Source organism: Musa acuminata, chromosome BXJ2-1, assembly GCF_036884655.1.
Source record: "Musa acuminata AAA Group cultivar baxijiao chromosome BXJ2-1, Cavendish_Baxijiao_AAA, whole genome shotgun sequence".
Taxonomy (NCBI): Eukaryota; Viridiplantae; Streptophyta; class Magnoliopsida; order Zingiberales; family Musaceae; genus Musa; species Musa acuminata.
Genome location: NC_088338.1, coordinates 25,267,899 through 25,295,193, shown reverse-complemented (window position 1 = coordinate 25,295,193; position 27,295 = coordinate 25,267,899). Strand labels below are relative to the sequence as shown.

Sequence of the window (27,295 nt, the reverse complement as noted above, 5' to 3'; positions counted from 1 at the left end):
TTTTGTGCTGGCATTATCGCACCTGTTTCGCGTGCTTCGTCCCTCGCCTATGTGCACGTCGCGGTCGGCGTATCAATGTCCGGAGCCTCTTGCCCGTCACGAAACCGTCGGCGCTTTCTCGAACGTTCTCGAAATCCCTATTGCAAGCTCTCTCCGAGCCCTAGCCCGACGACTGCGTATCGGTCACGGCAAGCGCGTGCCGAAACCATCGGCACTTTCTAGAACGATCTCGTAATCGCTATTGCGACCCAAATCCGGAAAGCTCTCTCCGAGCCCCTCGATACTGACTGCGTAGCGGTCACAGCAAATTTCCAGCCCCAAAACAATCGTCTCGGAGCTCTACGGTAGATGTTTCGTATCCCGGGATGCAAAAAGGAGTGCAACACGAGGACTTCCCAGGGGTCACCCATCCTAGTGCTACTCTTGCCCAAGCACGCTTAACTTCGGAGTTTTGATGGGATACGGTGATTTAGTGCTAGCATTATCGCACCCGTTTCGCGTGCTTTGTCCCTCGCCGATGTGCACGTCGCGGTCGGCGTATCAATGTCCGGAGCCTCTTGCCCGTCACGAAACCGTCGGTGCTTTCTCGAACGTTCTCGAAATCCCTATTGCAAGCTCTCTCCGAGCCCTAGCCCGACGATTGCGTATCGATCACGGCAAGCGCGTGCCGAAACCATCGGCACTTTCTAGAACGATATCGGAATCGCTATTGCAACCCCTATCCGGAAAGCTCTATCCGAGCCCCTCGATACTGACTGCGTAGCGGTCACAGCAAATTTCCAGCCCCAAAACAATCGTCTCGGAGCTCTACGGGAGATGTTTTGAATCCCGGGATGCAAAAACGAGTGCAACATGAGGACTTCCCAGGGGGTCACCCATCGTAGTACTACTCTGGCCCAAGCACGCTTAACTTCGGTGTTTTGAAGGGATCCGGTGCTTTAGTGCTGGCATTATCGCACCCGTTTCGCGAGCTTCGTCCCTCACCTATGTGCACGTCGTGGTCGGCGCATCAACGTCCGGAGCCTTTTGGCCGTCACGAAACCGTCGGCGCTTTCTCGAACGTTCACGAAATCCCTATTGCAAGCTCTCTCCGAGCCCTAGCCCGACGACTGCGTATCGGTCACGGCAAGCGCGTGCCGAAACCATCGGCACTTTCTAGAACGATCTCGGAATCGCTATTGCGACCCCAATCCGGAAAGCTCTCTCCGAGCCCCTCGATACTGACTGCGTAGCGGTCACAGCAAATTTCCAGCCCCAAAACAATCGTCTCAGAGCTCTACGGGAGATGTTTCATATCCCGGGATGCAAAAAGGAGTGCAACACGAGGACTTCCCAGGGGGTCACCCATCATAGTACTACTCTGGCCCAAGCACGCTTAACTTCGATGTTTTGATGGGATCCGGTGATTTAGTGCTGGCATTATCGCACCCGTTTCGCGAGCTTCATCCCTCGCCTATGTGCACGTCGCGGTCGGCGCATCAACGTCCGGAGCCTCTTGCCCATCACGAAACCGTCGTCGCTTTCTCGAACGTTCACCAAATCCCTATTGCAAGCTCTCTCCGAGCCCTAGCCCGACGACTACGTATCGGTCACGGCAAGCGCGTGCCGAAACCATCGGCACATTCTAGAACAATCTAGGAATCGCTTTTGCGACCCCAATCCGGAAAGCTCTCTTTGAGCCCCTCGATACTGACTGCGTAGCAGTCACAGCAAATTTCCAGCCCCAAAACAATCGTCTCGGAGCTCTACGGGAGATGTTTCGTATCCCGGGATTGAAAAAGGAGTGCAACACGAGGACTTCCCAGGGGGTCACCCATCGTAGTACTACTCTGGCCCAAGCACGCTTAACTTCGGTGTTTTGATGGGATCCGGTGATTTAGTGCTGCCATTATCGCACCTGTTTCGCGAGCTTCGTCCCTCGCCTATGTGCACGTCGCGGTCCGCGGTCACGGCAAGCGCGTTCCGAAACCATTAGCACTTTCTAGAACGATCTCGGAATCGCTATTGCGACCCCAATCCGGAAAGCTCTCTCCGAGCCCCTCGATACTGACTGCGTAGCGGTCACAGCAAATTTCCAGCCCCAAAACAATCATCTCGGAGCTCTACGGGTCACCCATCCTAGTACTACTATGGCCAAAGCACGCTTAACTTCGGAGTTTTGATGGGATCCGGTGTTTTTGTGCTGGCATTATCGCACCTGTTTCGCGTGCTTCGTCCCTCGCCTATGTGCACGTCGCTGTCGGCGTATCAATGTCCGGAGCCTCTTGCCCGTCACGAAACCGTCGGCGCTTACTCGAACGTTCTCGAAATCCCAATTGCAAGCTCTCTCCGAGCCCTAGCCCGACGACTGCGTATCGGTCACGGCAAGCGCGTGCCGAAACCATCGGCACTTTCTAGAACGATCTCGAAATCGCTATTGCGACCCAAATCCGGAAAGCTCTCTCCGAGCCCCTCGATACTGATTGCGTAGCGGTCACAGCAAATTTCCAGCCCCAAAACAATCGTCTCGGAGCGCTACGGGGGATGTTACGTATCCCGGGATGCAAAAAGGAGTGCAACACGAGGACATCCCAGGGGGTCACCCATCGTAGTACTACTCTGGCCCAAGCACACTTAACTTCGGTGTTTTGATGGGATCCGGTGATTTAGTGCTGGCATTATCGCACCCGTTTCGCGTGCTTCGTCCCTCGCCTATGTGCACGTCGCGGTCGGCGTATCAATGTCCGGAGCCTCTTGCCCGTCACGAAACCGTCGGTGCTTTCTCGAACGTTCTCGAAATCCCTATTGCAAGCTCTCTCCGAGCCCTAGCCCGACGATTGCGTATCGGTCACGGCAAGCGCGTGCCGAAACCATCGGCACTTTCTAGAACGATATCGGAATCGCTATTGCAACCCCTATCCGGAAAGCTCTATCCGAGCCCCTCGATACTGACTGCGTAGCGGTCACAGCAAATTTCCAGCCCCAAAACAATCGTCTCGGAGCTCTACGGGAGATGTTTTGTATCCCGGGATGCAAAAACGAGTGCAACATGAGGACTTCCCAGGGGGTCACCCATCGTAGTACTACTCTGGCCCAAGCACGCTTAACTTCGGTGTTTTGAAGGGATCCGGTGCTTTAGTGCTGGCATTATCGCGCCCGTTTCGCGAGCTTCGTCCCTCGCCTATGTGCACGTCGTGGTCGGCGCATCAACGTCCGGAGCCTTTTGCCCGTCACGAAACCGTCGGCGCTTTCTCGAACGTTCACGAAATCCCTATTGCAAGCTCTCTCCGAGCCCTAGCCCGACGACTGCGTATCGGTCACGGCAAGCGCGTGCCGAAACCATCGGCACTTTCTAAAAACGATCTCGGAATCGCTATTGCGACCCCAATCCGGAAAGCTCTCTCCGAGCCCCTCGATACTGACTGCGTAGCGGTCACAGCAAATTTCCAGCCCCAAAACAATCGTCTCAGAGCTCTACGGGAGATGTTTCATATCCCGGGATGCAAAAAGGAGTGCAACACGAGGACTTCCCAGGGGGTCACCCATCATAGTACTACTCTGGACCAAGCACGCTTAACTTCGGTGTTTTGATGGGATCCGGTGATTTAGTGCTGGCATTATCGCACCCGTTTCGCGAGCTTCATCCCTCGCCTATGTGCACGTCGCGGTCGGCGCATCAACGTCCGGAGCCTCTTGCCCATCACGAAACCGTCGTCGCTTTCTCGAACGTTCACCAAATCCCTATTGCAAGCTCTCTCCGAGCCCTAGCCCGACGACTACGTATCGGTCACGGCAAGCGCGTGCCGAAACCATCGGCACATTCTAGAACAATCTAGGAATCGCTTTTGCGACCCCAATCCGGAAAGCTCTCTTTGAGCCCCTCGATACTGACTGCGTAGCAGTCACAGCAAATTTCCAGCCCCAAAACAATCGTCTCGGAGCTCTACGGGAGATGTTTCGTATCCCGGGATTGAAAAAGGAGTGCAACACGAGGACTTCCCAGGGGGTCACCCATCGTAGTACTACTCTGGCCCAAGCACGCTTAACTTCGGTGTTTTGATGGGATCCGGTGATTTAGTGCTGCCATTATCGCACCTGTTTCGCGAGCTTCGTCCCTCGCCTATGTGCACGTCGCGGTCCGCGGTCACGGCAAGCGCGTTCCGAAACCATTAGCACTTTCTAGAACGATCTCGGAATAGCTATTGCGACCCCAATCCGGAAAGCTCTCTCCGAGCCCCTCGATACTGACTGCGTAGCGGTCACAGCAAATTTCCAGCCCCAAAACAATCATCTCGGAGCTCTACGGGTCACCCATCCTAGTACTACTATGGCCAAAGCACGCTTAACTTCGGAGTTTTGATGGTATCCGGTGTTTTTGTGCTGGCATTATCGCACCTGTTTCGCGTGCTTCGTCCCTCGCCTATGTGCACGTCGCTGTCGGCGTATCAATGTCCGGAGCCTCTTGCCCGTCACGAAACCGTCGGCGCTTTCTCGAACGTTCTCGAAATCCCTATTGCAAGCTCTCTCCGAGCCCTAGCCCGACGACTGCGTATCGATCACGGCAAGCGCGTGCCGAAACCATCGGCACTTTCTAGAACGATCTCGAAATCGCTATTGCGACCCCAATCCGGAAATCTCTCTCCGAGCCCCTCGATACTGACTGCGTAGCGGTAACAGCAAATTTCCAGCCCCAAAACAATCGTTTCGGAGCTCTACGGGAGATGTTTCGTATCCCGGGATGCAAAAAGGAGTGCAACACGAGGACTTCCCAGGGGGTCACCCATCGTAGTACTACTCTGGCCCAAGCACGCTTAACTTCGGTGTTTTGATGGGATCCGGAGATTTAGTGCTGGCATTATCGCACCCGTTTCGCGAGCTTCGTCCCTCGCCTATGTGCACGTCGCGGTCAGCGCATCAACGTCCGGAGCCTCTTGCCCGTCACGAAACCGTCGTCGCTTTCTCAAACGTTCACGAAATCCCTGTTGCAAGCTCTCTCCGAGCCCTAGCCCGACGATTGCGTATCGATCACGGCAAGCATGTGCCGAAACCACCGGCACTTTCTAGAACGATCTCGGAATCGCTATTGCGACCCCAATCCGGAAAGCTCTCTCCGAGCCCCTCGATACTGACTGCATAGCGGTCACAGCAAATTTCCAGCCCCAAACAATCGTCTCGGAGCTCTACGGGAGATGTTTCGTATCCCGGGATGCAAAAAGGAGTGCAACACGAGGACTTCCCAGGGGGTCACCCATTCTAGTACTACTCTGGCCCAAGCACGCTTAACTTCAGAGTTTTGATGGGATTCGTTGATTTAGTGCTAGCATTATCGCACCCGTTTCGCGTGCTTCGTCCCTCGCCTATGTGCACGTCGCGGTCGGCGTATCAATGTCCGGAGCCTCTTGCCCGTCACGAAACCGTCAGCGCTTTCTCGAACGTTCACGAAATCCCTATTGCAAGCTCTCTCCGAGCCCTAGCCCGACGACTGCGTATCGGTCACGGCAAGCGCGTGCCGAAACCATCGGCACTTTCTAGAACGATCTCGGAATCGCTATTACGACCCCAATCCGGAAAGCTCTCTCTGAGCCCCTCGATACTGACTGCGTAGCGGTAACAGCAAATTTCCAGCCCCAAAACAATCGTCTCGGAGCTCTACGGGAGATGTTTCGTATCCCGGGATGCAAAAAGGAGTGCAACACGAGGACTTCCCAGGGGGTCACCCATCGTAGTACTACTCTGGCCAAAGCACGCTTAACTTCGGTGTTTTGATGGGATCCGGTGATTTAGTGCTGACATTATCGCACCCGTTTCGCGAGCTTCGTCCCTCGCCTATGTGCACATCGCGGTCGGCGCATCAACGTCCGGAGCCTCTTGCCCGTCACGAAACCGTCGTCGCTTTCTCGAATGTTCACGAAATTCCTGTTGCAAGCTCTCTCCGAGCCCTAGCCCGACGATTGCGTATCGATCACGGCAAGCACGTGCCGAAACCATCGGCACTTTCTAGAACGATCTCGGAATCGCTATTGCGACCCCAATCCGGAAAGCTCTCTCCGAGCCCCTCGATACTGACTGCATAGCGGTCACAGCAAATTTCCAGCCCCAAAACAATCGTCTCGGAGCTCTCCGGGAGATGTTTCGTATCCCGGGATGCAAAAAGGAGTGCAACACGAGGACTTCCCAGTGGGTCACCCATCCTAGTACTACTCTGGCCCAAGCACGCTTAACTTCGGTGTTTTGATAGGATCCGGAGATTTAGTGCTGGCATTATCGCACCCGTTTCGCGTGCTTCGTCCCTCGCCTATGTGCACGTCGCGGTCGTCGTATCAACGTCCGGAGCCTCTTGCCCGTCATGAAACCGTCGGCGCTTTCTCGAACGTTCATAAAATCCCTATTGCAAGCTATCTCCGTGCCCTAGCCCGACGACTGCGTATCGGTCACGGCAAGCGCGTGCCGAAACCATCGGCACTTTCTAGAACGATCTCGGAATCGCTATTGCGACCCCAATCCAGAAAGCTCTCTCCGAGCCCCTCGATACTGACTGCGTAGCGGTGACAGAAAATTTCCAGCCCAAAACAATCGTCTCGGAGCTCTACGGGAGATGTTTCGTATCCCGGGATGCAAAAAGGAGTGCAACACGAGGACTTCCCAGGGGTTCACCCATCGTAGTACTACTCTGGCCCAAGCACGGTTAACTTCGGTGTTTTGATGGGATCCGGTGATTTAGTGCTGCCATTATCGCACCCGTTTCGCGAGCTTCGTCCCTCGCCTATGTGCACGTCGCGGTCAGCGCATCAACGTCCGGAGCCTCTTGCCCATCACGAAACCGTCGTCGCTTTGTCGAACGTTCACGAAATCCCTATTGCAAGCTCTCTCCGAGCCCTAGCCCGACGACTGCGTATCGGTCACGGCAAGCGCGTGCCAAAACCATCGGCACTTTCTAAAACGATCTAGGAATCGCTATTGCGACCCCAATCCGGAAAGCTCTCTTTGAGCCCCATGATACTGACTGTGTAGCAGTCACAGCAAATTTCCAGCCCCAAAACAATCGTCTCGGAGCTCTACGGGAGATGTTTCGTATCTCGGGATGCAAAAAGGAGTGCAACACGAGGACTTCCCAGGGGGTCACCCATCGTAGTACTACTCTGGCCCAAGCACGCATAACTTCGGTGTTTTGATGGGATCCGGTGATTTAGTGCTGCCATTATCGCACCCGTTTCGCGAGCTTCGTCCCTCGCCTATGTGCACGTCGCAGTCCGCGGTCACGGCAAGCGCGTGCCGAAACCATTAGCACTTTCTAGAACGATCTCGGAATCGCTATTGCGACCCCAATCCGGAAAGCTCTCTCCGAGCCCCTCGATATTGACAGTGTAGCGGTCACAGCAAATTTCCAGCCCCAAAACAATCGTCTCGGAGCTCTACGGGAGATGTTTCGTATCCCGGGATGCAAAAAGGAGTGCAACACAAGGACTTCCCAGGGGGTCACCCATCGTAGTACTACTCTGGACCAAGCACGCTTAACTTCGGTGTTTTGATGGGATCTGGTGATTTAGTGCTGGCATTATCGCACCCGTTTCACGTTCTTCGTCCCTCGCCTATGTGCACGTCGCGGTCGGCGCATCAACGTCCGGAGCCTCTTGCCCGTCACGAAACCGTCGGGATACCAAATGTCACGACCCGGGTCTGATGAGCTAACTGGCCAATAACTCCATTTTGGTCCTCAACGGCGGACCAAAATGCTTAAGCGGGAGGTAACGTAATACACTCATCAGGCCCTTATAAGCTAATCACACACATTCCCCACTTCCGATGTGGGACTAATGGGATATTACACTATCCCCAACCCAATTAGCTTGACGTCCTCGTCAAGGCCTGATATATCCCAGATCGAACCCTAGCATAGTGCATGTGAGGTTTAACTCAGTGGTGGCTCCACGCCGTGACGAGTTCTCTGACTCCAACCACGGGTAGCCCTTTCCTACTGCAGCCCTCTCACCCTGCCCTAATGCTAGGTCGGCTCTGATACCAAAAGTCACGACCCGGGTCTGATGAGCTAACTGGCCAATAACTCCATTTTGGTCCTCAACGGCGGACCAAAATGCTTAAGCCGGAGGTAACGTAGTACACTCATCAGGCCCTTATAAGCTAATCACACACATTCCCCACTTCCGATGTGGGACTAATGGGATATTACACTACCACCTCTGTTTTGGTATCAGAGCCGACCTAGCATTAGGGCAGGGTGAGAGGGCTGCAGTAGGAAAGGGCTACCCGTGGATGGAGTCAGAGAACTCGTCACGGCGTGGAGCCACCACTGAGTTAAACCTCACATGCACTATGCTAGGGTTCGATCTGGGATATGTCAGGCCTTGACGAGGACGTCAAGCTAATTGGGTTGGGGATTAGTGTAATATCCCATTAGTCCCACATCGGAAGTGGGGAATGTGTGTGATTAGCTTATAAGGGCCTGATGAGTGTACTACGTTACCTCCGGCTTAAGCATTTTGGTCCGCCGTTGAGGACCAAAATGGAGTTATTGGCCAGTTAGCTCATCAGACCCGGGTCGTGACACTTCCTCTGTCAACGCCCCTCAAAATATTATCCATGATATTAAAATTTTTCATCATCACAAACCAATCCAGGATCCAAACTAACGTTTGAGGACACTGAAAAACATTCTATTCATATTCACATCCATAAAACCTGTGCATTTTAAAATCATATATCACATCACTCGATAATTCACATTTATGGCAACCCAAGCCAACTTGACAAACATGAACAACATTTATAATTCCACAAGCTAAATAAATTATACAATCAGAACTCCAACTATTCACCACAAGATCATATCGTCATAAATTAGACTTAACATTCAGAAATTCCAAATAAGAGAGATCTCCTAACACTTTGACACAGTATATCAATTTCGGTTCATCGACAATATTTCATTACATACAAAACATACTTATACAACAATAGCATAACAACCGACAAGACTTGCCCATCATTCTGAATAGCTATCCACTGCCTCAGCCCAAATCAAACTGTTAGAACCCTTGCAGATTCTAAACTTGGGGTTGATCTCTTTAGGGGATCGGCCTCCTTGGAACTCTATAGGGGTTCCTCCCTCCAAGTTGCTGCTCAAAGGCTGCAGAAAAGATTCATCTATTGCTTATCAAAAGAGAAGGAATACATGGCTATTTATAGGGCTTCTAAACCCTAACTCCTAATAGGACTCCTACTTAAGACTCTTACTTCTAACCAACTCCTAATAGGACTCCTACTCAAGACTCCTATTCCCTTACAACTCCTAATTCTTCTCTAAGAAAAAACCTCCTACATGATTGCCCCTCACAATTAGGACTCTCCTAGCTAGAGTCCTAACAGAATGTCCCTCTCAATTAGGACTCTCCTAGCTAGAGTCCTAACATTTTTACATGAATGTCCCTCTCAATTAGGACTCTCCAAGCTAGAGTCCTAACAGACCCGCCCTCTTCAAATCAGCCTTGTCCTCGAGGCTGATGATTCATGAATTCTGGGAATTTGATCTTCAAGTCGTCATAGTTCTCCCAAGTGGCATCTTCTTTTGGTAGGTTCGCCCACTGTATTAGCACTTCATTAGTGGGTCGTCGTCGTCGAGTCACGATCCGTCGATTAATAATGGCACTTGGCTGGGTCTGGAGTTCTCTTTGGGTAGTCATATTTGGTGGGTGGCTTTGGGCTGTCTCCAAGCACCTGTTTAAAACTTCCGGTTGGCAGTTGGTTTGTGGGTGATATGTCGTACTCCTTTTCAATTTAGTACCCTGCATATAGAATAACTTTGTCCAAAATCTTCTATTGAAGATGCAAGTAGAATTTGTCACAAGCACAATGCGTCCCTTATAGTGTAATTCTTTTGAGTCCCAATTGTAATGAGCCATGGGGCTTGGTGCTTCCTCCAATTTTTTTATAATCTTACTAGTATCTGAATCTTCTTGCCATTCCATCTGAATATCCTCAAGGAAGTCGCTGGTCGGAAGTGAAACGGTCGAAACTTCAACTTGCTCGGGTAGCTGCGAAAGCGCATCTGCAAGAACATTCTCTTTCCCCTTTTTGTAAGTTATTTCAAAATCAAATCCAAGAAGTTTTGTTACCCATTTTTGCTGCTCGGGGGAAGATATCTTCTGTTCCAAGAGATATTTTAGGCTTTTATGGTCGGTCTTGATTTGAAAGTATCGCCTGATCAAGTACAATCTCCACCTCGTTGCTGCGCGCACAATGGCGAGCATCTCCTTATCATATGTTGACATATTTTGATCGGAGGGAGATAATGTCTTGCTAGTGTATGCGAGTGGTCGACCATCTTGCATGAGAATGGCTCCAATTCTGACTCCAGATGTGTCGGCCTCAATAATGAAGGGTCGGTTGAAATCTGGTAGTGTTAGCACCGGCGTCGTCGTCATGGCTGCCTTAAGTTTGTCGAAGGCAGCGGAGGCTCTGTCCAACCATTGGAAGATATTTTTTTCTAGTAAGGAAGTAAGTGGTGCACTGATCTTTCCATAGTTTTTCACGAACTTGCGGTAGTAGCCTGTTAAACCCAGAAAGCCATGTAGCAATTTTATGTTTCTCGAGGTCGGCCAGTTTTGCATTGCTCTAATTTTGAAGGGGTCCACTGCCACACCTTCCTCTGATATGATATGCCCAAGATATTCCACCTTTTGTTGAAGAAAGCAAAAATTTGTGGTTGTTGTGTGTTCAAAAGGTGGTTTTCCGTATGTCTTCTTTGCATGCTCGTATTTGATGATACCCGGATCAAAGGTCCAGCTTTGTAAAGATTTGTGCTCCCTTTCATCTAGCAATTCATCTACTATTGGAATAAAGTATTTGTCCTTGATGATTATGCCATTGAGAGCAAGGTAATCAACACATATTCGCCTTGTTCCGTCATTCTTGCATACAAGTAGCACCGGCGAAGAGTAGAGGTTGGAACTTGGCCGAATAACTCCTGTTTCGAGCATCTCTTTTATAATCCTTTCTATTTCATCCTTCTGGAGATGTGGATACTGATATGGCTGAGTATTTGCTGAAGATTTGCCTGGAAGAATCATTATACAATGATCATGCCGACAGGTAAGAGGTAGGTTGCGCGGTTCGTCAAATATATTTGAAAATTCAGCAAGCAAAGGAAGTAGATTTGGATCTTCAAATTCTGTTAGCTCTCCCTTAGTTTGCTGCTCAAGTTGTACCAAAAAGCCGCTGCATGCTTTATGCAAAACATTCTCCATTTGTTGTGTGCAAATCGTTGTTATGTCGCCCCCACGTTTCCCGTGCAATGTCACCTGTTTCTCCTTACTGTAAAATTTCATAATTAGTTTCATAAAATTCCAGGAAATATCACCTAATGTCGTCAACCATTTAATTCTGAGCATGGCCTCATGATTATTAAGAGGGAGAGGGAAGAAATCTGTAATTATCTCTTGGTCCTGCAGCAATAGTTTCTCCTGTAAGCGCCTATGATCACAATTCAAAATCCGTCCGTCGGTGACCTTAACATCAAACCTGCAGCGATTCTCGATAGGTAATGATATCCGAACAGCAAGCTTACTATTTAGGAAGTTAGTAGTACTGCCCGTGTCGATGAGAACAGTGATTGGTTGTTGTTTGAGAAGGCCTCCAATTTTCATCGTTTGCGGGTTTGAGTAGCTAGCTAGTGTATGTACCGTAACTTCGGTCGGTTGTGGCTCTTCTTCTGCATCTTCTTCTTCATATTCAAAGCTCTCTTTTGGATGTTCAATGACCTCTTCTTCTATCGGTTCAATCATAAGAAGTCCTCCTTTACTGCAGCGATGCTCACGGCTCCACGGCTCGTCACAATGCCAACATAACCCCTTCGCATATCGCTCCCGAAGCTCTTCTCCTGTTAACCTCTTTGGTGCAGGGACTTGGTCGACAGTAGGGGGGGGTGAGGGCTTCAATATTACTGGTTGAGGAGTGACCCTAGTCCTCCGAGCTTCATGGTTCAATTGCTCCTCTTGATGTCGTGCGAAAGAGATGGCTGCCATAAGCGTATACGGTTGTCGCGCTTTAACTTCTCCTCGGATCTCCGGCTTTAAGCCCTCAATGAAGGTCCTCAATAGCTGTTTTTGAGACCAATCATGATTTTGATTAGATAACCTTTCAAACCTGGTTTGGTACTCCTGAATGGTGGAGGTTTGTCGGATCTTTGCTAGTTGTTCGTCAATATTCTCGTAATTGGTTGGTCTGAAGCGAATCAGCAGTTCTTCTTTGAATTGTCGCCATGAAAGGACTCCATAAGTATGTTCAAACCAGTCAAACCATTGAATAGCATCCCCTTCAAGATGTATAGCTGCAATTTTCACCATAGATACATCCGCGGTTTTGTGGTATCGAAAATATCGCTCCGCGTGCGAAATCCAACCAATCGGGTCTCCTTCTTCCCATCTAGGGAAGTCCACTCTCATGCATGGATAGTTGGGGTTGGTCATAGAGTTTCCCCTCTCTTGGAAGTCATATCTTTGGGGTTGGTGTGATTGGGCAAAGCTCTCTCCTTGATGTGATTTCTTCGGGCTTAGTGGTCGGCCCAATCTGAGTTCGGTAAAGAGCATCCGAATCTTATCCTCCATTCGCGCCTCCAAGGCTTCGAATTTAGCATTGATTACCTCCTTAGATGCCATAATATATGCCTCCAAATCTATGATGTTAAGATCTCTCTTTTGTTGTTAGGTTAAAGGCATGTATAGGTTGAGAGAAATGATGGTTAAAAGGGTTGGTGGATTGGTGGATGTAGGCTACGATTTAGGCTTGTTTTGTGGCAGTTTTGGGTGCAGTTTGAGGGTGTGGTTTAGTAGAGTTTTAGGGCTGTGGTTGAAAGTTTTGGATCTGTGGTAGATGGTAGCAAAGGTTTGACAGAAATCTGTGGAAGTTGCAGCAAGTATGTGCTGTCTTGTAAGAGTAGAATTGTCGTCGAAGAAACAACGGTTTCTCGACGTAATTTCCACCAAAAACTTGAGAGAATTGAGGAGGGAATTGATAGCAAAATCACAGTTTATATGACAGCAAGGATATCTAATTTAATCAAGAAAATTTCGGCAGTATAACAGCAAGGAAATTGGTGCAAGTTGTAATTGCAGAATTATCGTCGAAAAATTTCAGCGGGTTACGATGAAAATTTGCAGCAACATAAAATCGTTTTTAGAGATGAATTTCTTAATAGATCAATCTTAGATGGATGCCAAGATGATCTATGAAGTGTATAAGAAATTTCATTCAAAAAAGATTGCAAATAGATGGGTTAAGGCAACGATATGCAGCTGAAATTTTCTGCAGCATAGATTTTCAAGTGCAGCAGATTGGACATAAAAGATCAGTAGTTTATATTGAGAATTTTTCGATGAAACCAAAGGGAAATCTACTGTTAGGAAATGTCAAAGATGTCATAAAAATTTCGTAGAAATTTGGATAGAAAAAGCACAGTAGCAAGATCAAACAGATGGTGCTATGCGGCTTGAATTCTGCAATTCAAGTGCAGCAGATTGGACATAAAAGATCAGTAGTTTATATTGAGAATTTTTTGATGAAACCAAAGGGAAATCCACTGTTAAGAAGTGTCAAAGATGTCATAAAAATTTCATAGAAATTTGGACAGAAAAAACATAGTATCAAGATCAAACAAATAGTGCTATGCGGCTGAAATTTTACGGTGCAGATTTTCAAGTATAGCAGATTAGACGTAAAAGATCAACGGTTTATATTGAGAATTTTTTGACAAAACCAAAGGAAAATCTGCTATTAGGAAGTGTCAAAGCTGTCATAAAAATTTCATAGAGATTTGGATAGAAAAAATATAGTAGCAAGATCAAACAATCTATGCTATGCGATTGGAATTTTGCAATGTATCTTTCGTCGTAGAGATGAAAACTTTGCGACGAAAAGTTTATGCAGCAATTTTGGAACAATTTTTTTTTTTTTGGATTTTCGAATAAGATAACTAAATTGCAGCAGCAGTAAGGTAAGAAACCAGAACCTGTTGCAATTCACGGGGAGATCAAAGGATGATCTGCGGTGGTGGAGATGACGATGGAATTTGGTGACGATCTTTTAAGCAATTGTGGGAATTGCTTTGGGCGGCTGTGGAGGGCTGATGGATGGCTATGGAAGGGCAGCGAGACGCCAAGAACGCTGCTCTGATACCAGGTGTTAGAACCCTTGCAGATTCTAAACTTGGGGTTGATCTCTTTAGGGGATCGGCCTCCTTGGAACTCTATAGGGGTTCCTCCCTCCAAGTTGCTGCTCAAAGGCTGCAGAAAAGATTCATCTATTGCTTATCAAAAGAGAAGGAATACATGGCTATTTATAGGGCTTCTAAACCCTAACTCCTAATAGGACTCCTACTTAAGACTCTTACTTCTAACCAACTCCTAATAGGACTCCTACTCAAGACTCCTATTCCCTTACAACTCCTAATTCTTCTCTAAGAAAAAACCTCCTACATGATTGCCCCTCACAATTAGGACTCTCCTAGCTAGAGTCCTAACAGAATGTCCCTCTCAATTAGGACTCTCCTAGCTAGAGTCCTAACATTTTTACATGAATGTCCCTCTCAATTAGGACTCTCCAAGCTAGAGTCCTAACAGACCCGCCCTCTTCAAATCAGCCTTGTCCTCGAGGCTGATGATTCATGAATTCTGGGAATTTGATCTTCAAGTCGTCATAGTTCTCCCAAGTGGCATCTTCTTTTGGTAGGTTCGCCCACTGTATTAGCACTTCATTAGTGGGTCGTCGTCGTCGAGTCACGATCCGTCGATTAATAATGGCACTTGGCTGGGTCTGGAGTTCTCTTTGGGTAGTCCCACATCGGAAGTGGGGAATGTGTGTGATTAGCTTATAAGGGCCTGATGAGTGTACTACGTTACCTCCGGCTTAAGCATTTTGGTCCGCCGTTGAGGACCAAAATGGAGTTATTGGCCAGTTAGCTCATCAGACCCGGGTCGTGACACTTCCTCTGTCAACGCCCCTCAAAATATTATCCATGATATTAAAATTTTTCATCATCACAAACCAATCCAGGATCCAAACTAACGTTTGAGGACACTGAAAAACATTCTATTCATATTCACATCCATAAAACCTGTGCATTTTAAAATCATATATCACATCACTCGATAATTCACATTTATGGCAACCCAAGCCAACTTGACAAACATGAACAACATTTATAATTCCACAAGCTAAATAAATTATACAATCAGAACTCCAACTATTCACCACAAGATCATATCGTCATAAATTAGACTTAACATTCAGAAATTCCAAATAAGAGAGATCTCCTAACACTTTGACACAGTATATCAATTTCGGTTCATCGACAATATTTCATTACATACAAAACATACTTATACAACAATAGCATAACAACCGACAAGACTTGCCCATCATTCTGAATAGCTATCCACTGCCTCAGCCCAAATCAAACATCTCGAAGAGTGACAAGCTGACCTGAAAGATTTATATAACAACGGAGTGAGCCAAAAACGGCTCAGCAAGTGACAAAGCATATTCAGAACAAAAGGAACGATTTCAAACAAGTAAGGTATCATAATGCAAGGCAGAATACAAGAATTCTCAAGGATACCATCTCAATAGATACCAAATCATACGTATCATGTCATTCAAAACATATTTGATCCATACCGAATGGAACATAAAGTAATTGGGACATATCAATGGCAGATAGGACATTTCAGAACATATCAGTTCATAGCAAATGGAGCACAGAGTAATTGGAGCATATCAGTAACAAAGGAAACATATCGGAGCTTATCAATGGCAGATAGGACATTTTAGAACATATCAGTTCATAGCAAATGGAGCACAGAGTAATTGGAGCATATCAGAAACAAAGGAAACTTATCGGAGCTTATCAATGGCATATAAAATGTTCCAAAACACATCAACGACATATGGAACATTTCGAAGCAAAATCAACAATGAATGAAGCATTTCAGAGCATATCAAACTCATATGTCGTACAGAAGCTCAAACGTCGTCCTTGACGTTGCAATCATATCATACTTATCCAGAGCAGGAACAGAAATAACTCACCAAAACTCTGGATGTCATATCAAACATATAGAGGGTGTAGTGGGATCACAGACAGAATGTGATTCATCCATTTCTGAATGACCACCAGACAGAAGTCTCCCACGTCTGGGAGCTCCATCCACCCACGTCTAGGTGAAGTCAGAGGGGGCCGGCAGAGCATCGCAGGCTCTATGCATAACTCCCTTTACCATTTCTGGCAAAGGTTCACATTATCCCACAACACCAGAATACAAGAGGGCAGATTAAACAATAAGTAGCATAATACGGAAGCACACGCGGAACAACAATACGTACATGTGCCTTTACGAGACAATACGATGCAAGCAACAATCTCTCACAAATGTATTCAGTTTTGGAATGAAATGAAGGCAAGAGTATACAGGGATTCAAAGCATTCATACTGAGCTCAATTCAAAATAGGAAGGTTAGATGAATTCAATATCCAAAGGAATGAAACTGGAATAGGCACATATCGAAAGCAAATGCGGAACAATAGGATATACATGTGCCTATATGAGTCAATACGATCGTCTCGGAGCTCTACGGGAGATGTTTCGTATCCCGGGATGCAAAAAGGAGTGCAACACAAGGACTTCCCAAGGGGTCACCCATCCTAGTACTACTCTGGCCCAAGCACGCTTAACTTCGGAGTTTTGATGGGATCCGGTGATTTAGTGCTGGCATTATCGCACCCGTTTCGCGAGCTTCGTCCCTCGCCTATGTGCACGTCGCGGTCGGCGCATCAACGTCCGGAGCCTCTTGCCCGTCACGAAACCGTCATCGCTTTCTCGAATGTTCACGAAATTCCTGTTGCAAGCTCTCTCCGAGCCCTAGCCCAACGATTGTGTATCGATCACGGCAAGCACGTGCCGAAACCATCGGCACTTTCTAGAACGATCTCGGAATCGCTATTGCGACCCCAATCCGGAAAGCTCTCTCCGAGCCCCTCGATACTGACTGCATAGCGGTCACAGCAAATTTCCAGCCCCAAAACAATCGTCTCGGAGCTCTCCGGGAGATGTTTCGTATCCCGGGATGCAAAAAGTAGTGCAACACGAGGACTTCCAAGGGGGTCACCCATCCTAGTACTACTCTGGCCCAAGCACGCTTAACTTCGGTGTTTTGATGGGATCCGGAGATTTAGTGCTGGCATTATCGCACCCGTTTCGCGTGCTTCGTCCCTCGCCTATGTGCACGTCGCGGTCGTCGTATCAACGTCCGTAGCCTCTTGCCCGTCACGAAACCGTCGGCGCTTTCTCGAACGTTCACAAAATCCCTATTGCAAGCTATCTCCGAGCCCTAGCCCGACGACTGCGTATCGGTCATGGCAAGCGCGTGCCGAAACCATCGGCACTTTCTAGAATGATCTCGGAATCGCTATTGCGACCCCAATCCAGAAAGCTCTCTCCGAGCCCCTCGATACTGACTGCGTAGCGGTCACAGAAAATTTCCTGTCCAAAACAATCGTCTCGGAGCACTACGGGAGATGTTTCGTATCCCGGGATGCAAAAAGGAGTGCAACACGAGGACTTCCCAGGGGTTCACCCATCGTAGTACTACTCTGGCCCAAGCACGCTTAACTTCGGTGTTTTGATGGGATCCGGTGATTTAGTGCTGCCATTATCGCGCCCGTTTCGCGAGCTTCGTCCCTCGCCTATGTGCACGTCGCGGTCGGTGCATCAACGTCCGGAGCCTCTTGCCCATCACGAAACCGTCGTCGCTTTCTCGAACGTTCACGAAATCCCTATTGCAAGCTCTCTCCGAGCCCTAGCCCGACGACTGCGTATCGGTCACGGCAAGCGCGTGCCAAAACCATCGGCACTTTCTAGAACGATCTAGGAATCGCTATTGCGACCCCAATCCGGAAAGCTCTCTTTGAGCCCCATGATACTGACTGCGTAGCAGTCACAGCAAATTTCCAGCCCCAAAACAATCGTCTCGGAGCACTACGGGAGATGTTTCGTATCCCGGGATGCAAAAAGGAGTGCAACACGAGGACTTCCCAGGGGGTCACCCATCGTAGTACTACTCTGGCCCAAGCACGATAACTTCGGTGTTTTGATGGGATCCGGTGATTTAGTGCTGCCATTATCGCACCCGTTTCGCGATCTTCGTCCCTCGCCTATGTGCACGTCGCGGTCCGCGGTCACGGCAAGCGCGTGCCGAAACCATTAGCACTTTCTAGAACGATCTCGGAATCGCTATTGCGACCCCAATCCGGAAAGCTCTCTCCGAGCCCCTCGATACTGACAGCGTAGCGGTCACAGCAAATTTCCATTCCCAAAACAATCGTCTCGGAGCTCTACGGGACATGTTTCGTATCCCGGGATGCAAAAAGGAGTGCAACACAAGGAATTCCCTGGGGGTCACCCATCATAGTACTACTCTGGACCAAGCACGCTTAACTTCGGTGTTTTGATGGGATCTGGTGATTTAGTGCTGGCATTATCGCACCCGTTTCACGTTCTTCGTCCCTCGCCTATGTGCACGTCGCGGTCGGCGCATCAACGTCCGGAGCCTCTTGCCCGTCACGAAACCGTCGGCGCTTTCTCGAACATTCACGAAATCCCTATTGCAACCTCTCTCCGAGCCCTAGCCCGACGACTGCGTATCGATCACGGCAAGCACGTGCCGAAAACATCGGCACTTTCTAGAACGATCTCGGAATCGCTATTGCAACCCCAATCCGGAAAGCTCTCTCCGAGCCCCTCGATACTGACTGCGTAGCGGTCACAGCAAATTTCCAGCCCCAAAACAATCGTCTCGGAGCTCTACGGGAGATGTTTCATATCCCGGGATGCAAAAAGGAGTGCAACACGAGGACTTCCCAAGGGGTCACCCATCCTAGTACTACTCTGGCCCAAGCACGCTTAACTTCGGAGTTTTGATGGGATCCGGTGATTTAGTGCTGGCATTATCGCACCCGTTTCGCGAGCTTCGTCCCTCGCCTATGTGCACGTCGCGGTCGGCGCATCAACGTCCGGAGCCTCTTGCCCATCACGAAACCGTCGTCGCTTTCTCGAACGTTCACGAAATCCCTATTGCAAGCTCTCTCCGAACCCTAGCCCGACGACTGCGTATCGGTCACGGCAAGCGCGTGCCGAAACCATCGGCGCTTTCTAGAACGATCTCGGAATCGCTATTGCGACCCCAATCCGGAAAGCTCTCTTTGAGCCCCACGATACTGACTGCGTAGCAGTCACAGCAAATTTCCAGCCCCAAAACAATCGTCTCGGAGCTCTACGGGAGATGTTTCGTATCCCGGGATGCAAAAAGGAGTGCAACACGAGGACTTCCCAGGGGGTCACCCATCGTAGTACTACTCTGGCCCAAGCAGGCATAACTTCGGTGTTTTGATGGGATCCGGTGATTTAGTGCTGCCATTATCGCACCCGTTTCGCGAGCTTCGTCCCTCGCCTATGTGCACGTCGCGGTCCGCGTTCACGGCAAGCGCGTGCCGAATCCATTAGCACTTTCTAGAACGATCTCGGAATAGCTATTGCGACCCCAATCCGGAAAACTCTCTCCGAGCCCCTCGATACTGACTGCGTAGCGGTCACAGCAAATTTCCAGCCCCAAAACAATCGTCTCGGAGCTCTACGGGTCACCCATCCTAGTATTACTCTGGCCAAAGCACGCTTAACTTCGGAGTTTTGATGGGATCCGGTGTTTTTGTGCTGGCATTGTCGCACCTGTTTCGCGTGCTTCGTCCCTCGCCTATGTGCACGTCGCGGTCGGCGTATCAATGTCCGGAGCCTCTTGCCCGTCTCGAAACCGTCGGCGCTTTCTCGAACGTTCTCGAAATCCCTATTGCAAGCTCTCTCCGAGCCCTAGCCTGACGACTGCGTATCGGTCACGGCAAGCGCGTGCCGAAACCATCGGCAGTTTCTAGAACGATCTCGGAATCGCTATTGCGACCCCAATCCGGAAAGCTCTCTCCGAGCCCCACGATACTGACTGCGTAGCGGTCACAGCAAATTTCCAGCCCCAAAACAATCGTCTCGGAGCGCTACGGCGGATGTTTCGTATCCCGGGATGCAAAAAGGAGTGCAACACGAGGACTTCCCAGGGGGTCACCCATCGTAGTACTACTCCGGCCCAAGCACGCTTAACTTCGGTGTTTTGATGGGATCCGGTGATTTAGTGCTGGCATTATCGCTCCCGTTTCGCGAGCTTCGTCCCTCGCCTATGTGCACGTCGCGGTCGGCGCATCAACGTCCGGAGCCTTTTGCCCATCACGAAACCGTCGTCGCTTTCTCGAACGTTCACGAAATCCCTATTGCAAGCTCTCTCCGAGCCCTAGCCTGACGATTGCGTATCGATCACGGCAAGCACGTGCCGAAACCATCGACACTTTCTAGAACGATCTCGGAATCGCTATTGCGACCCCAATCCGGAAAGCTCTCTCCGAGCCCCTCGATACTGACAGCGTAGCGGTCACAGCAAATTTCCAGCCCCAAAACAATCGTCTCGGAGCTCTACGGGAGATGTTTCGTATCCCTGGATGCAAAAAGGTGTGCAACACGAGGACTTCCCAAGGGGTCACCCATCCTAGTACTACTCTGGCCCAAGCACGCTTAACTTCGGAGTTTTGATGGGATCCGGTGATTTAGTGCTGGCATTATCGCACCCGTTTCGCGAGCTTCGTCCCTCGCCTATGTGCACGTCGCGGTCGGCGCCTCAACGTCCGGAGCCTCTTGCCCATCACGAAACCGTCGTCGCTTTCTCGAACGTTCACGAAATCCCTATTGCAAGCTCTCTCCGAGCCCTAGCCCGACGACTGCGTATCGGTCACGGCAAGCGCGTGCCGAAACCATCGGCACTTTCTAGAACGATCTAGGAATCGCTATTGCGACCCCAATCCGGAAAGCTCTCTTTGAGCCCCACGATACTGACTGCGTAGCAGTCACAGCAAATTTCCAGCCCCAAAACAATCGTCTCGGAGCTATACGGGAGATGTTTCGTATCCCGGGATGCAAAAAGGAGTGCAACACGAGGACTTCCCAGGGGGTCACCCATCGTAGTACTACTCTGGCCCAAGCAGGCATAACTTCGGTGTTTTGATGGGATCCGGTGATTTAGTGCTGCCATTATCGCACCCGTTTCGCGAGCTTCGTCCCTCGCCTATGTGCACGTCGCGGTCCGCGTTCACGGCAAGCGCGTGCCGAAACCATTAGCACTTTCTAGAACGATCTCGGAATAGCTATTGCGACCCCAATCCGGAAAAATCTCTCCGAGCCCCTCGATACTGACTGCGTAGCGGTCACAGCAAATTTCCAGCCCCAAAACAATCGTCTCGGAGCTCTACGGGTCACCCATCCTAGTATTACTCTGGCCAAAGCACGCTTAACTTCGGAGTTTTTATGGGATCCGGTGTTTTTGTGCTGGCATTGTCGCACCTGTTTCGCGTGCTTCGTCCCTCGCCTATGTGCACGTCGCGGTCGGCGCATCCACGTCCGGAGCCTCTTGCCCGTCAAGAAACCGTCGTCGCTTTCTCGAACATTCACGAAATCCCTATTGCAAGCTCTCTCCGAGCCCTAGCCCGACGATTGCGTATCGATCACGGCAAACACGTGCCGAAACCATCGGCACATTCTAGAATGATCTCGGAATCGCTATTGCGACCCCAATCCGGAAAGCTCTCTCCGAGCCCCTCGATACTGACTGCGTAGCGGTCACAGCAAATTTCCAGCCCCAAAACAATCGTCTCGGAGCTCTCCGGGAGATGTTTCGTATCCCGGGATGCAAAAAGGAGTGCAACACGAGGACTTCCCAGGGGGTCACCCATCGTAGTACTACTCTGGCCCAAGCACGCTTAACTTCGGTGTTTTGATGGGATCCGGTGATTTAGTGCTGGCATTATCGCACCCGTTTCGCGAGCTTCGTCCCTCGCCTATGTGCACGTCGCGGTCGGCGCATCAACGTCCGGAGCCTCTTGCCCGTCACGAAACCGTCGTCGCTTTCTCGAACGTTCACGAAATCCCTATTGCAAGCTCTCTCCGAGCCCAAGCCCGACGATTGCGTATCGATCACGGCAAGCACGTGCCGAAACCATCGGCACTTTCTAGAATGATCTCGGAATCGCTATTGCGACCCCAATCCGGAAAGCTCTCTCCGAGCCCCTCGATACTGACTGCGTAGCGGTCACAGCAAATTTCTAGCCCCAAAACAATCGTCTCGGAGCTCTCCGGGAGATGTTTCGTATCCCGGGATGCAAAAAGGAGTGCAACACGAGGACTTCCCAGGGGGTCACCCATCCTAGTACTACTCTGGCCCAAGCACGCTTAACTTCGGTGTTTTGATGGGATCCGGTGATTTAGTGCTGGCATTATCGCACCCGTTTCGCGAGCTTTGTCCCTCGCCTATGTACACGTCGCGGTCGGCGCATCCACGTCCGGAGCCTCTTGCCCGTCAAGAAACCATTGTCGCTTTCTCGAACGTTCACAAAATCCCTATTGCAAGCTCTCTCCGAGCCCTAGCCCGACGATTGCGTATCCATCACGGCAAGCACGTGCCGAAACCATCGGCACATTCTAGAACGATCTCGGAATCGCTATTGCGACCCCAATCCGGAAAGCTCTCTCGGAGCCCCTCGATACTGACTGCGTAGCGGTCACAGCAAATTTCCAGCCCCAAAACAATCGTCTCGGAGCTCTACGGGAGATGTTTCGTATCCCGGGATGCAAAAAGGAGTGCAACACGAGGACTTCCCAGGGGGTCACCCATCCTAGTACTACTCTGGCCCAAGCACGATTAACTTCGGTGTTTTGATGGGATCCGGCGATTTAGTGCTGGAATTTTCGCACCCGTTTCGCGTGCTTCGTCCCTAGCCTATGTGCACGTCGCGGTCGGCGTATCAACGTCCGGAGCCTCTTGCCCGTCACGAAACCGTCGGCGCTTTCTCGAACATTCACGAAATCCCTATTGCAAGCTCTCTCCGAGCCCTAGCCCGACGACTGCGTATCGGTCACGGCAAGCGCGTGCCGAAACCATCGGCACTTTCTAGAACGATCTCGGAATCGCTATTGCGACCCCAATCCGGAAAGCTCTCCGAGCCCCTCGATACTGACTGCGTAGCGGTCACAGCAAATTTCCAGCCCCAAAACAATCGTCTCGGAGCTCTACGGGAGATGTTTCGTATCCCGGGATGCAAAAAGGAGTGCAACACAAGGACTTCCCAGGGGGTCACCCATCCTAGTACTACTCTAGCCCTAGCACGCTTAACTTCGGAGTTTTGATGGGATCCGGTGATTTAGTGCTGCCATTATCGCACCCGTTTCGCGTGCTTCGTCCCTCGCCTATGTGCACGTCGCGGTCGACGTATCAATGTCCGGAGCCTCTTTCCCGTCACGAAACCGTCGGCGCTTTCTCTAACGTTCTCGAAATCCCTATTGCAAGCTCTCTCCGAGCCCTAGCCCAACGACTGCGTATCGGTCACGGCAAGCGCGTGCCGAAACCATCGGCACTTTCTAGAACGATCTCGGAATCGCTATTGCGACCCCAATCCGGAAAGCTCTCCGAGCCCCTCGATACTGACTGCGTAGCGGTCACAGCAAATTTCCAGCCCCAAAACAATCGTCTCGGAGCTCTACGGGAGATGTTTCATATCCCGGGATGCAAAAAGGAGTGCAACACGAGGACATCCCAGGGGGTCACCCATCCTAGTACTACTCTGGCCCAAGCACGCTTAACTTCGGTGTTTTGATGGGATCCGGTGATTTAGTGCTGGCATTATCGCACCCATTTCGCGAGCTTCGTCCCTCGCCAATGTGCACGTCGCGGTCTGCGCATCCACGTCCGGAGCCTCTTGCCCGTCAAGAAACCGTCGTCGCTTTCTCGAACGTTCACGAAATCCCTATTGCAAGCTCTCTCCGAGCCCTAGCCCGACGATTGCGTATCGATCACGGCAAGCACGTGCCGAAACCATCGGCACATTCTAGAACGATCTCGGAATCGCTATTGCGACCCCAATCCGGAAAGCTCTCTCGGAGCCCCTCGATACTGACTGCGTAGCGGTCACAGCAAATTTCCAGCCCCAAAACAATCGTCTCGGAGCTCTACGGGAGATGTTTCGTATCCCGGGATGCAAAAAGGAGTGCAACACGAGGACTTCCCAGGGGGTCACCCATCCTAGTACTACTCTGGCCCAAGCACGCTTAGCTTCGGTGTTTTGATAGGATCCGGTGATTTAGTGCTGGCATTATAGCACCCGTTTCGCGTGCTTCGTCCCTCGCCTATGTGCACGTCGCGGTCGGCGTATCAACGTCCGGAGCCTCTTGCCCGTCACGAAACCGTCGGCGCTTTCTCGAACGTTCACGAAATCCCTATTGCAAGCTCTCTCCGAGCCCTAGCCCGATGACTGCGTATCGTTCACGGCAAGCGCGTGCGGAAACCATCGGCACTTTCTAGAACGATCTCGGAATCGCTATTGCGACCCCAATCCGGAAAGCTCTCCGAGCCCCTCGATACTGACTGCGTAGCGGTCACAGCAAATTTCCAGCCCCAAAACAATCGTCTCGGAGCTCTACGGGAGATGTTTCATATCCCGGGATGCAAAAAGGAGTGCAACACGAGGACTTCACAGGGGGTCACCCATCCTAGTACTACTCTGGCCCAAGCACGCTTAACTTCGGTGTTTTGATGGGATCCGGTGATTTAGTGCTGGCATTATCGCACCCATTTCGCGAGCTTCGTCCCTCGCCTATGTGCACGTCGCGGTCGGCGCATCCACGTCCGGAGCCTCTTGCCCGTCACGAAACCGTCGTCGCTTTCTCGAACGTTCATGAAATCCCTATTGCAAGCTCTGTCCAAGCCCTAGCCCGATGACTGCGTATCGGTCACGGCAAGCGCGTGCCGAAACCATCGGCACTTTCTAGAACGATCTCGGAATCGCTATTGCGACCCCAATCCGGAAAGCTCTCCGAGCCCCTCGATACTGACTGCGTAGCGGTCACAGCAAATTTCCAGCCCCAAAACAATCGTCTCGGAGCTCTACGGGAGATGTTTCGTATCCCGGGATGCAAAAAGGAGTGCAACACGAGGACTTCCCAGGGGGTCACCCATCCTAGTACTACTCTGGCCCAAGCACGATTAACTTCGGTGTTTTGATGGGATCCGGCGATTTAGTGCTGGAATTTTCGCACCCGTTTCGCGTGCTTCGTCCCTAGCCTATGTGCACGTCGCGGTCGGCGTATCAACGTCCGGAGCCTCTTGCCCGTCACGAAACCGTCGGCGCTTTCTCGAACATTCACGAAATCCCTATTGCAAGCTCTCTCCGAGCCCTAGCCCGACGACTGCGTATCGGTCACGGCAAGCGCGTGCCGAAACCATCGGCACTTTCTAGAACGATCTCGGAATCGCTATTGCGACCCCAATCCGGAAAGCTCTCCGAGCCCCTCGATACTGACTGCGTAGCGGTCACAGCAAATTTCCAGCCCCAAAACAATCGTCTCGGAGCTCTACGGGAGATGTTTCGTATCCCGGGATGCAAAAAGGAGTGCAACACAAGGACTTCCCAGGGGGTCACCCATCCTAGTACTACTCTAGCCCTAGCACGCTTAACTTCGGAGTTTTGATGGGATCCGGTGATTTAGTGCTGCCATTATCGCACCCGTTTCGCGTGCTTCGTCCCTCGCCTATGTGCACGTCGCGGTCGACGTATCAATGTCCGGAGCCTCTTGCCCGTCACGAAACCGTCGGCGCTTTCTCTAACGTTCTCGAAATCCCTATTGCAAGCTCTCTCCGAGCCCTAGCCCAACGACTGCGTATCGGTCACGGCAAGCGCGTGCCGAAACCATCGGCACTTTCTAGAACGATCTCGGAATCGCTATTGCGACCCCAATCCGGAAAGCTCTCCGAGCCCCTCGATACTGACTGCGTAGCGGTCACAGCAAATTTCCAGCCCCAAAACAATCGTCTCGGAGCTCTACGGGAGATGTTTCATATCCCGGGATGCAAAAAGGAGTGCAACACGAGGACATCCCAGGGGGTCACCCATCCTAGTACTACTCTGGCCCAAGCACGCTTAACTTCGGTGTTTTGATGGGATCCGGTGATTTAGTGCTGGCATTATCGCACCCATTTCGCGAGCTTCGTCCCTCGCCAATGTGCACGTCGCGGTCTGCGCATCCACGTCCGGAGCCTCTTGCCCGTCAAGAAACCGTCGTCGCTTTCTCGAACGTTCACGAAATCCCTATTGCAAGCTCTCTCCGAGCCCTAGCCCGACGATTGCGTATCGATCACGGCAAGCACGTGCCGAAACCATCGGCACATTCTAGAACGATCTCGGAATCGCTATTGCGACCCCAATCCGGAAAGCTCTCTCGGAGCCCCTCGATACTGACTGCGTAGCGGTCACAGCAAATTTCCAGCCCCAAAACAATCGTCTCGGAGCTCTACGGGAGATGTTTCGTATCCCGGGATGCAAAAAGGAGTGCAACACGAGGACTTCCCAGGGGGTCACCCATCCTAGTACTACTCTGGCCCAAGCACGCTTAGCTTCGGTGTTTTGATAGGATCCGGTGATTTAGTGCTGGCATTATAGCACCCGTTTCGCGTGCTTCGTCCCTCGCCTATGTGCACGTCGCGGTCGGCGTATCAACGTCCGGAGCCTCTTGCCCGTCACGAAACCGTCGGCGCTTTCTCGAACGTTCACGAAATCCCTATTGCAAGCTCTCTCCGAGCCCTAGCCCGATGACTGCGTATCGTTCACGGCAAGCGCGTGCGGAAACCATCGGCACTTTCTAGAACGATCTCGGAATCGCTATTGCGACCCCAATCCGGAAAGCTCTCCGAGCCCCTCGATACTGACTGCGTAGCGGTCACAGCAAATTTCCAGCCCCAAAACAATCGTCTCGGAGCTCTACGGGAGATGTTTCATATCCCGGGATGCAAAAAGGAGTGCAACACGAGGACTTCACAGGGGGTCACCCATCCTAGTACTACTCTGGCCCAAGCACGCTTAACTTCGGTGTTTTGATGGGATCCGGTGATTTAGTGCTGGCATTATCGCACCCATTTCGCGAGCTTCGTCCCTCGCCTATGTGCACGTCGCGGTCGGCGCATCCACGTCCGGAGCCTCTTGCCCGTCACGAAACCGTCGTCGCTTTCTCGAACGTTCATGAAATCCCTATTGCAAGCTCTGTCCAAGCCCTAGCCCGATGACTGCGTATCGGTCACGGCAAGCGCGTGCCGAAACCATCGGCACTTTCTAGAACGA

The 27,295-nt window shown here is 50.8% G+C and overlaps 15 non-coding genes and 22 pseudogenes across 15 annotated transcripts; all 37 read right to left on the bottom strand.

Moving 5' to 3' along the window:
- Positions 1 to 374: 374 nt before the first annotated feature.
- LOC135603030 (5S ribosomal RNA) lies at positions 375 to 492 on the bottom strand (annotated as a pseudogene).
- Positions 493 to 842: 350 nt separating this feature from the next.
- Positions 843 to 961, bottom strand: LOC135602066 (5S ribosomal RNA; annotated as a pseudogene).
- Positions 962 to 1,311: 350 nt separating this feature from the next.
- LOC135600889 (5S ribosomal RNA) lies at positions 1,312 to 1,430 on the bottom strand. Its single transcript, XR_010483200.1, has one exon. It is a non-coding gene; the product is annotated as a 5S ribosomal RNA (ribosomal RNA).
- Positions 1,431 to 1,780: 350 nt separating this feature from the next.
- On the bottom strand, positions 1,781 to 1,899 carry LOC135602223 (5S ribosomal RNA; annotated as a pseudogene).
- A 650-nt stretch (positions 1,900 to 2,549) lies between these two features.
- On the bottom strand, positions 2,550 to 2,668 carry LOC135601970 (5S ribosomal RNA; annotated as a pseudogene).
- Positions 2,669 to 3,018: 350 nt separating this feature from the next.
- Positions 3,019 to 3,137, bottom strand: LOC135603060 (5S ribosomal RNA; annotated as a pseudogene).
- Positions 3,138 to 3,488: 351 nt separating this feature from the next.
- Positions 3,489 to 3,607, bottom strand: LOC135600971 (5S ribosomal RNA). The gene has a single exon (XR_010483279.1). It is a non-coding gene; the product is annotated as a 5S ribosomal RNA (ribosomal RNA).
- A 350-nt stretch (positions 3,608 to 3,957) lies between these two features.
- Positions 3,958 to 4,076, bottom strand: LOC135602221 (5S ribosomal RNA; annotated as a pseudogene).
- A 650-nt stretch (positions 4,077 to 4,726) lies between these two features.
- LOC135600567 (5S ribosomal RNA) lies at positions 4,727 to 4,845 on the bottom strand. The gene has a single exon (XR_010482886.1). It is a non-coding gene; the product is annotated as a 5S ribosomal RNA (ribosomal RNA).
- A 349-nt stretch (positions 4,846 to 5,194) lies between these two features.
- LOC135602690 (5S ribosomal RNA) lies at positions 5,195 to 5,313 on the bottom strand (annotated as a pseudogene).
- A 350-nt stretch (positions 5,314 to 5,663) lies between these two features.
- Positions 5,664 to 5,782, bottom strand: LOC135602317 (5S ribosomal RNA; annotated as a pseudogene).
- Positions 5,783 to 6,132: 350 nt separating this feature from the next.
- LOC135602005 (5S ribosomal RNA) lies at positions 6,133 to 6,251 on the bottom strand (annotated as a pseudogene).
- A 349-nt stretch (positions 6,252 to 6,600) lies between these two features.
- Positions 6,601 to 6,719, bottom strand: LOC135603829 (5S ribosomal RNA; annotated as a pseudogene).
- A 350-nt stretch (positions 6,720 to 7,069) lies between these two features.
- LOC135602834 (5S ribosomal RNA) lies at positions 7,070 to 7,188 on the bottom strand (annotated as a pseudogene).
- A 238-nt stretch (positions 7,189 to 7,426) lies between these two features.
- Positions 7,427 to 7,545, bottom strand: LOC135601736 (5S ribosomal RNA; annotated as a pseudogene).
- Positions 7,546 to 16,652: 9,107 nt separating this feature from the next.
- Positions 16,653 to 16,771, bottom strand: LOC135600587 (5S ribosomal RNA). The gene has a single exon (XR_010482905.1). It is a non-coding gene; the product is annotated as a 5S ribosomal RNA (ribosomal RNA).
- A 350-nt stretch (positions 16,772 to 17,121) lies between these two features.
- Positions 17,122 to 17,240, bottom strand: LOC135602044 (5S ribosomal RNA; annotated as a pseudogene).
- Positions 17,241 to 17,589: 349 nt separating this feature from the next.
- Positions 17,590 to 17,708, bottom strand: LOC135603876 (5S ribosomal RNA; annotated as a pseudogene).
- Positions 17,709 to 18,058: 350 nt separating this feature from the next.
- Positions 18,059 to 18,176, bottom strand: LOC135604217 (5S ribosomal RNA; annotated as a pseudogene).
- Positions 18,177 to 18,414: 238 nt separating this feature from the next.
- Positions 18,415 to 18,533, bottom strand: LOC135602338 (5S ribosomal RNA; annotated as a pseudogene).
- A 350-nt stretch (positions 18,534 to 18,883) lies between these two features.
- On the bottom strand, positions 18,884 to 19,002 carry LOC135601059 (5S ribosomal RNA). The gene has a single exon (XR_010483364.1). It is a non-coding gene; the product is annotated as a 5S ribosomal RNA (ribosomal RNA).
- Positions 19,003 to 19,352: 350 nt separating this feature from the next.
- LOC135603960 (5S ribosomal RNA) lies at positions 19,353 to 19,471 on the bottom strand (annotated as a pseudogene).
- A 650-nt stretch (positions 19,472 to 20,121) lies between these two features.
- LOC135600807 (5S ribosomal RNA) lies at positions 20,122 to 20,240 on the bottom strand. The gene has a single exon (XR_010483121.1). It is a non-coding gene; the product is annotated as a 5S ribosomal RNA (ribosomal RNA).
- Positions 20,241 to 20,590: 350 nt separating this feature from the next.
- Positions 20,591 to 20,709, bottom strand: LOC135603416 (5S ribosomal RNA). Its single transcript, XR_010484113.1, has one exon. It is a non-coding gene; the product is annotated as a 5S ribosomal RNA (ribosomal RNA).
- Positions 20,710 to 21,059: 350 nt separating this feature from the next.
- Positions 21,060 to 21,178, bottom strand: LOC135603959 (5S ribosomal RNA; annotated as a pseudogene).
- Positions 21,179 to 21,828: 650 nt separating this feature from the next.
- LOC135600113 (5S ribosomal RNA) lies at positions 21,829 to 21,947 on the bottom strand. Its single transcript, XR_010482443.1, has one exon. It is a non-coding gene; the product is annotated as a 5S ribosomal RNA (ribosomal RNA).
- Positions 21,948 to 22,297: 350 nt separating this feature from the next.
- Positions 22,298 to 22,416, bottom strand: LOC135599892 (5S ribosomal RNA). The gene has a single exon (XR_010482232.1). It is a non-coding gene; the product is annotated as a 5S ribosomal RNA (ribosomal RNA).
- Positions 22,417 to 22,766: 350 nt separating this feature from the next.
- On the bottom strand, positions 22,767 to 22,885 carry LOC135602043 (5S ribosomal RNA; annotated as a pseudogene).
- Positions 22,886 to 23,233: 348 nt separating this feature from the next.
- Positions 23,234 to 23,352, bottom strand: LOC135599624 (5S ribosomal RNA). The gene has a single exon (XR_010481971.1). It is a non-coding gene; the product is annotated as a 5S ribosomal RNA (ribosomal RNA).
- Positions 23,353 to 23,700: 348 nt separating this feature from the next.
- On the bottom strand, positions 23,701 to 23,819 carry LOC135601176 (5S ribosomal RNA). Its single transcript, XR_010483478.1, has one exon. It is a non-coding gene; the product is annotated as a 5S ribosomal RNA (ribosomal RNA).
- A 350-nt stretch (positions 23,820 to 24,169) lies between these two features.
- Positions 24,170 to 24,288, bottom strand: LOC135602056 (5S ribosomal RNA; annotated as a pseudogene).
- A 348-nt stretch (positions 24,289 to 24,636) lies between these two features.
- On the bottom strand, positions 24,637 to 24,755 carry LOC135600441 (5S ribosomal RNA). The gene has a single exon (XR_010482762.1). It is a non-coding gene; the product is annotated as a 5S ribosomal RNA (ribosomal RNA).
- A 348-nt stretch (positions 24,756 to 25,103) lies between these two features.
- Positions 25,104 to 25,222, bottom strand: LOC135602042 (5S ribosomal RNA; annotated as a pseudogene).
- A 348-nt stretch (positions 25,223 to 25,570) lies between these two features.
- LOC135599622 (5S ribosomal RNA) lies at positions 25,571 to 25,689 on the bottom strand. The gene has a single exon (XR_010481969.1). It is a non-coding gene; the product is annotated as a 5S ribosomal RNA (ribosomal RNA).
- Positions 25,690 to 26,037: 348 nt separating this feature from the next.
- On the bottom strand, positions 26,038 to 26,156 carry LOC135601175 (5S ribosomal RNA). Its single transcript, XR_010483477.1, has one exon. It is a non-coding gene; the product is annotated as a 5S ribosomal RNA (ribosomal RNA).
- Positions 26,157 to 26,506: 350 nt separating this feature from the next.
- Positions 26,507 to 26,625, bottom strand: LOC135602055 (5S ribosomal RNA; annotated as a pseudogene).
- Positions 26,626 to 26,973: 348 nt separating this feature from the next.
- Positions 26,974 to 27,092, bottom strand: LOC135600439 (5S ribosomal RNA). Its single transcript, XR_010482760.1, has one exon. It is a non-coding gene; the product is annotated as a 5S ribosomal RNA (ribosomal RNA).
- Between the last annotated feature and the right edge of the window lie 203 nt (positions 27,093 to 27,295).